The sequence below is a fragment of the Cryphonectria parasitica genome, assembly GCF_011745365.1.
Source record: "Cryphonectria parasitica EP155 unplaced genomic scaffold M406scaffold_8, whole genome shotgun sequence".
NCBI classification, from domain to species: Eukaryota; Fungi; Ascomycota; class Sordariomycetes; order Diaporthales; family Cryphonectriaceae; genus Cryphonectria; species Cryphonectria parasitica.
The window spans coordinates 454,462-462,916 of record NW_024468916.1 but is presented as its reverse complement, the minus strand read 5'-3'; positions in this window follow the sequence as shown (position 1 = coordinate 462,916).

Here is an 8,455-nt window from a genome sequence, read left to right as displayed (position 1 = left end):
ATCTACCTTATGCAGATCTAAGCTAGTTTGATTATTAAGATTAACAACTTTTCGAGCTTTAGAGCTAACTCCTTAAAGATTATAAATTAGATAAGCTTTTCATTCTAATAATATAACTGTTATCTTTCAGCTTAAAACTTTTAATAAGTAATCTAGAAACTAATTCAGAAGCTTATTACTAATAGCTTAAATTGTTAGCTCTCTGTTCAGATTATTGGATTGCTTGTTGAATTTCTCTAGTTCAATATTTTCGAAATATATAGAGATTTCAACAATTCTCATACTTGCATCTTCTCTAATCTCACTATCATTATATTCAGCCTTTCCAATATAGCGCTTCTTTGCTTTATCTGCATTTATCTGAGCTTGAACAAGCTTAATACTTATAGCATTAATGCTGAAAAGCTTTGATAAATATAGTTCAGCTTGAGCTAAAGTAAGATATAACTTCTCTACTTAAATCTTACTAGCACTGCTGAGAATTTCAATATTATTAATTCTATACTAATTATTGCATCTGAGAATGGGATTAGTTTCTTCTTATAATATTTTATTCTTAGCTATTTTAGAATCTCTATGCTATTTCTTATTCTCTTAAATCAAGCTAATATATCAAGAGATCCAAGGATTCTTAATACTCTTCAGCTGCTAATTCTTATAGAAACTAAGAATTAGATAGATTATACTGCCTTTGGGATTATCTTAAGCGAATATAATCTAGCTATATAATACTGATTTTAATCTAGAGTTCAGAAACTCTAAGCGATTGCTAAGATACTACTCTAGCTTCGCTAATGCTAAAATATAGCAAATACTACAGTTTATAACAGTACAGAGTTCTATGCATTCATAAGCTTCATAGAACTTCGATTTATAGCTATAGCACTTGTATAGAGTTCCATTCTTCTTCAGGATTTCATTAATCTCCGCTCGCTATGCTTCAGAATACTGCTTCTTTTTATTCTCCGAACTTATATAAATAATACTCATCTACAAGAAATTTGCATTTCCCTGAAGAGAATTCCTTGCAGAAATAGTTTAGAAATGCTTAATTAGTTATAAGATTTCTTATAAAGCTTTGATTTAGTTATATAAGATATCCTGCATCTGTTTGAAAGTATTAGTCTGCAGCTTTAAGAATTTTGCTATTACAATTTGATTAATGCGGAGTTGCTTCATTATTAAAGCTAATTGATTGTATTCTTGATTGCTCTTTTAAGCAGATTTAGCTTTTAAGATCTGCTTAGTTAGTTTAGGCTGAGCTTGCTAATTATAAGTTAATTATTGAGGCGGTTAATAGTATAATAGCTCTATTGCTTGTTTTAACAGATTCATTAGTTAACTAAGAGTACTATGCATTGGATATGGAATAGGAATAAGCTGTATCTGATTAAGAACTAGCTAAGGTAGAAGTATAGAAGAATCTTGGAATTAAGCTTGTTAATGAAATTGAAGATTAGTAGCATTGGAAGCAAATTAGTCTTGAGTTTTCTTCTAGAATGCTTTATAATGAATCTTTAACAGCTTTTTTATAAGATAAGGCTACTTCTTATTACTAATGCTTTCAGCAGTAATACTATAATCAGCTTGAAGGCGCTTAATCCAGATTGAAAAAAGCTTTATTCATGCTTCTGCTATAGATTGATTATCTCTGATCTTAAGACGAGTAAGAGCGTTGTTATAGTTTACAATGAATAACTAGAAGCTAGTAGTATTGGTAATGAAATAGTTGTTAATAATGTTCAGATGCTTCTGCTCGGAAGTATACATCTGAAGATAGTTTCAAGAGCAATAAGCAACTAACAGTTGCTCTTTCTATTCATTCCAAGTTTTAGCGCTTATAATAAATCTTTTCACTTCTTCAGTAATAATTATATCTATACAGAAGCTTTTTATAAAGTTGAATACTTAAGTATTATCAATTCCTTTGATCTGATGCTACCAGTTGAATCGCTTCAGCTACAAGGAGATTTTTATATAAGCAAACAACATTAACCTACTATTAGCAAGCTTACTATAGAAGAGAAATCTAAAGTTCTAATTATAGTAATTATTAGCTAGATAGTTAGCTGAACTGAATATCTAATTGAAAGAGCTTTTAGATATAGAAGCTATCTTCTCTTTTAATTATCGCTTCCTTCGATATTTCTTTGCTTTCCTGGTTCGAGATTCTTGAATTGAGAATACTACAGCTGGAATGCTTTCCATATTCTGCAGAAGATAATACTATAGAGATTGAGAGGATTCAGATGCTTAAGAAAGGTTTAATCTATAAGTAGAGTATGTATAAGATCTATCTTATAATAAATAACAAGGAATTGAGTTAGCTGTTTTATACTATATTGGAATTTTCTTTATTAATAGTTCTGCTAATCAATAGAAGCATTTCTAACTAGATATAAAGTATTGATTAAAGTTTAATATTGGATGATATTATTATAATTCTTAATCTCTATTCCTTATATGCATTAATAGTTTCTTATTTTCATCTTTCTATATTCTTTGCTTTTGAAATAATGCAATTAGCAAGCTTTTAATTCAAAGAATCAATATAGCTAGATATATTCAGATAAAGCATACTAATTGGATTATTATAAGAAGCATAAATCTTATTAATTATACTACTTTTCTCTGCAGAGTACTATTTATTAAAAGCATTCTACTCTATAATTTAATCATAAACTCATATTCAATATAATTAAACTTTCTACTATAGTTTATATAGATCTAAGCTGTATTAGCTTCTATATAGAATTATTGATTAATATAAGAAATATTGGAAAAAGGAATTCGTTTCTTTGTAATATTAGCTTGCAAGCTCAACGCATTATTTATCAGCTTACAACCAGAACTTACATTACTCCTCCTCTGTTCATCCATCTCCTCTCTATAAGAGATCTCAAGCATAACTCAGAATCCAGATATAATGTATAGCTTATTATATAAGCATAATAGATAAAGGAAATAAAAGAGCTCAGCAGAGAAAAAGAGTACGCTTATTCATAGAATAAACTTGCTGCTCTTACTAATTCTTACAAACTATAATGCAAACAGCTCTGAGCTACCAGCTTGAACAGCTAAGTTCATACTTACTGCACTATTGAATCAGAACTAGAGCGCTATTACTCTCGAAAGAAAAAGGAATAAACAGCTGCTGAAGCAATGAGCAAGAGCTCATGCAATCCAAGCATGCTTATGCAGATGAGAACAGCAAACTAAGACTATACAAGCGCAAGAATAGAATAAAAAACCTATCTTAGATCTGTTCAAAGGATTCAAAATTGAAAGGAAGAGAAAGGATGCTTTATTATTGCTTATAGCTAAAGAATTTGAAAAGTGGGTGGTATTCTTTATATGTATGAGAACCCTTGACCTACTGTACTCCACATCCCACGAACTACTACCCTAGCCATCACAACAATAGCTATAATATCTCGTTCAGATATAGATATTACAGCTATATCTCTCTCTTTTAACAATATTTACTCTGAAATAACTTCTCTGCTAACAGCTCTGCATTCCTCAGAATAGCTGCTAATACTTAGTTTTTTAGTATAGTTCTGTATAAACTCTCCTTTTCAAGGAATTTCTAATTGCTGATTATAGTAATCAGTTATACTTCTTCAAAAGCGAAGCTTATATGAAGAAATTCGGAAATAGAGTAATTAAAGAAAAGCTTAATTTATATTATAAATAGTATTTCTAATAATATAGAATAATTTAGTAATATTAATCTATTATTAATAATATAGAATATTATTTATTTAAAGAAGCTATTATAAAAAATATTAGTTTTAAAAACTTTAATAAGTGCTATATTTAATCTATTATATATATATAAAATAATATTCGATATTAGTATATAAGACAAATGCATGCTTGAATATAGAAAGAGAGCTATTAAGCTTATTTTAGCATCTGTATTCAGCATTGCTTATATAGATTCATTCTCTTTACTTCTCAGCTATAGAGAGATATATGCTATCGAAGCAATGCTTCTATTTTAAATGCTGCTAAAAGCAATTATGAAAGCTATTATAAGAAGAAATGAGGATTTGTTGAAAGCTTGAATCATATTAATAGTAAGCTTAATATAGCTAGATTTAGCAATAAGAAATAAAGCTTAAACTGCAGATAGTTAAGCTAATCTTAAAAGATATTTAGTAATATTCTAAATATTAATAATCTGATTATTAATAAGCTTTTTAAGCTAGAAAAGTATCAAGATTCCGAGTTTATACTATAATGAATTAGCTAATCTAGCAATATCTATCTTGTATAAATTTAAGCTAGTTTAATTATTAAGATTAATAACTTTTCAAGCTTTAGAGCTAATTTCTTAAAAACTATAAATCAGATAAGCTTTCCATCCTAATAATATAACTATTATCTCCCAGCTTAAGATCTTTAATAAATAATCTAGAAACTAATTTAAAAGCTTATTATTAATAGCTTGAATTATTAGCTTTCTATTCAAACTATTGAATTGCTTGTTGAATTTCTCTAATTCAATATTTCCGAAATATATAGAAATCTCAATAATTCTTATATTTGCATTTCTTTCAATCTCATCATTATTATATTCAGCTTTCCTAATACAGCACTTCTTTGCTTTATTCGCATTTATCTGAGCTTAAATAAGCTCAATATCTACAGTATTAATGCTGAAAAGCTTTAGTAAATACAATTCAGCTTAAGCTAAAGTAAGATATAACTTTCCTACTTAAATCTTGCTAGCATTACTAAGAATCTCAATATTATTAATTCTATACTAATTATTACATTTAGAAATAGAATTAATCTTTTCTTATAGTGTTGTGGTGGCCAGGGTGGTAGTCCGTGGGACATGGAGTACAGTAGGTCAAGAGTCCTCATACATATAAAGAATACCACCCACTTTTCAAATTCTTTAGCTATAAGCAACAAAAAAAGCATTCTTTCTCTTCTTTTCAATTTTGAACCCTTTGAATAGATTTAAAACAGGTTTTTCACCCTATTCTTGTGCTCGTATAGCCTTAGTTTGCTGTTCTTATCTGTATAAGCATGCTTGGGTTGTACGAGCTCTTGCTTATTGCTTCAGCAGCTATTTATTCCTTTTTCTTTCGAGGGCGACGGCGCTCTAGTTCTGGTTCAATAGTGCAGTGAGTATAGACTTAGCTATTCAAGCTGGTAGCTTAGAGCTATTTGCATTATAGTTTGTAAGAATTAGTAAGAATAGCAAGTTTATTCTATAAATGAGTGCATTCTTTTTTCCTGCTGAGCTCTTCTATTTCCTTTATCTATTATGCTTATATAATAAGCTGTATATTATATCTGAACTCTGAATTATGCTTGAAACTTCTTGTAAAGAGAAGATAAGTAAATAGAGAAGGAGTAATATAAGTTCTGATTATAAGCTGATAAATGATATATTAAGCTTGCAAGCTAATATTACGAAGAAACGAATTCCTTTTTCCAATATTTCTCATATCAATCAATAATTCTATATAGAAACTAATACAGCTTAGATTTATACAAGCTGCAGCGGAAAGTTTAACTATATTAGATATAGATTTATGATTAAATTATAAAATAAGATGCTTTTAATGAATAATATTCTATAAAGAAAAGTAGTATAGTTAATAAGATCTATACTTCTTATAATAGTTTAATTAATATACTCTATCTAAATATATCTAGCTATATTAATTCTTTAAATTAAAAGCTTGCTAGTTGTATTATTTCAAAAGTAAAGAATATAGAAAGATAAAAATAAGAAACTATTAGTATATATAAGGAATAAAGATTAAGAATTATAATAATATTATCTAATATTAAACTTTAATTAATATCTTATATTTAATTAGAAATATTTCTATTAATTAGCAGAATTATTAATAAAGAAAATTCTAATATAATATAAAATAGCTAATTTAATCTCTTATTATTTATTATAAGATAGATCTTATATATGCTTTACTTATAGATTGAATCTCTTTCAAGCATCTGAATTCTCTCAATTTCTATAATATTATCTTCTATAGAATACGGAAGGCATTCTGGCTGTAGTGCTCTCAACTCAAGAATTTCGAATCAGGAAGGCAAAGAAATATTAGAGAAAGCGATAATCAAGAGGAAAGATAGCTTTCATATCTGAAAGCTCTTCTAATTAAATACCCAGTTCAGCTAACTATCTAGCTAACAACTACTATAATTAGAACTTCAGATTTCTTTTCTATAGTGAGCTTGCTGATAGTAAGTTAATGTTGTTTGCTTATATAAAAGTCTTTTTGTAGCTGAAGCAATTCAACTAGTAGCGTTAGATTAAAGGGATTGATGATACTTAAGCATTTAACTTTATGAAAAGCTTCTGTATAGATATAATTATTGCTAGAGAAGTAGAGAGATTTACTATAAGCGCTAAAACTTGGAATGAATAGAAGAAGCAACTATTAGTTGCTTATTGCTCTTAGAATTATCTTTAAGTATATACTTTCGAATAGAAGTATCTGAATATTATTAATAACTATTTCATTATTAATACTGCTAACTTCTGATTATTTATTATAAATTATAATAATACTTTTATTCGTTTTAAGATTAAAGATAGTTAATCTGTAGCAGAAGTATGGATAAAGCTTTCTTTAATCTGAATTAAGCACTTTCGAGCTAACTATAGTATTACTGCTGAAAGTATTAGCAATAAGAAGTAACTTTATTTTATGGAAAAGCTGTTGAAGGTTTATTATGAAGTATTTCAGAAGAAGATTCAAGATTAACTTGCTTTCAGTGCTACTAATCTTTAACTTTATTAATAAGCTCAATTCTAAGATTTTTCTATACTTTTATTTCAGCTGATTCTTGATTAGATATAGCTTGTTTCTATTCTATATTCGATGTATAATTGTTATAACCCATCCAACATGCAGATTACAGGATAGGCCCCACCAACCAAGGAACCAGATATTACAATTCAACATCGGGTACTAATCAGGATTACATAACTCGGATTAGGATTGCTAGCGCAACTATGTTAGCTATAAACATAGTTAACATATTCGGAGAAATAACTATAAGGAATCATAACATAGTTAGATTAGTCAGAACTGAAAAGCTGAATATATAAGAACACATTCATTACCATTAGATGGATTCAGTACATAGCTCTTCAGTTATCAATCTAAGTATTCAGTTTTCTATACTAAGTAGCTCTAAAAGCAATAAATACTTGCACTGCTTATTAAGACTTGTACAATTCCATATTCAAGATCTTGATACTTCAATACTGCTCTTGTTAGCATAAATCTCCTTATATATTTAGGAATCTTCGGATTGCTACAGTGCTTATTATATTTTGATAACTCTTGTTTAAGAACAGTTTAGTATTACCTCTTGAGCAATATGGAATATAATAGCTTTTTTAGAAATTTCTTTATTCTTGCATGTTTCTACTTAGAAAGAACTAATTAATCAGATATACTAGCTTATTTAGCATATTCAGAATCTGTATGAATAATAGCAAGCTTAGAGTGCTACTATTGCTAATTAGCAAATTTAGCTAGCTTAATAAGCTTAGCAAGTGCAATTTATCTCTGTAGTTATTAGTAGTGCTGAAAAGGCATATAAGATAGATAAGCTTGCTATATACAATAGCAATCAAAAGATGCTATATAGATTCCTTATTTACTGCAGAGCATACTTTTTGTATTATGCAATCTAATTTACTATAGAATCTGAGAAGATTATTCTTGCAAGAACTTACTTCGAAAAGAATACTCTTATTTAATATAAGCTTTCTCTATATAACTATTTAGAGCATTAGAATAATCCCAATGCATATATTTAGAATATTAAGAATATATTCAATTCTTTTAAAAGCTTCGAAAAAGCTCTTAAGAAAACTTTTAATAATTCTAATAAAGAGCGCATTATAGCTTAGCAGCTTATAAATCTTAAACAAACCAAATTAGCTTCTGCTTATATAATTAGATTTAAGCAATTCTTAATAAGACTTCTATAGAAAGATAAGAATCTTATAGAATATTATTATAAGGAACTCAAGAATAATATTAAAGATAAAATCTCTAAATAGAATTAGCTAGAGAATTTTGCAATATTCTCTAATCAAGCTATTCATATCAATAATTATTTATATGAATAACGGATAAAGAAATTTAAGAAAAAAGAAAGCTAGACTTGGAGATTCCCAGCTAATATAAGCAAGAAATTCCAAAATAAGAATAGCAATTAATATAGCAGCATAGCTTAAAGCAGTACTATGCATATTAATTCTATAAAACTCAATGCTGCTAACAAACAGTATAGCAAAGAGAATAATATTATTTGCTATAATTATAACAAACAAGAATATATTGTATGCAACTACTATTAATTCCGAAAGAATAAATAGCAATTAATTCAGAAAGAATGCTAGATAAATATTGCTTAATAATAGAAATCTAATTAACTGAGCAAA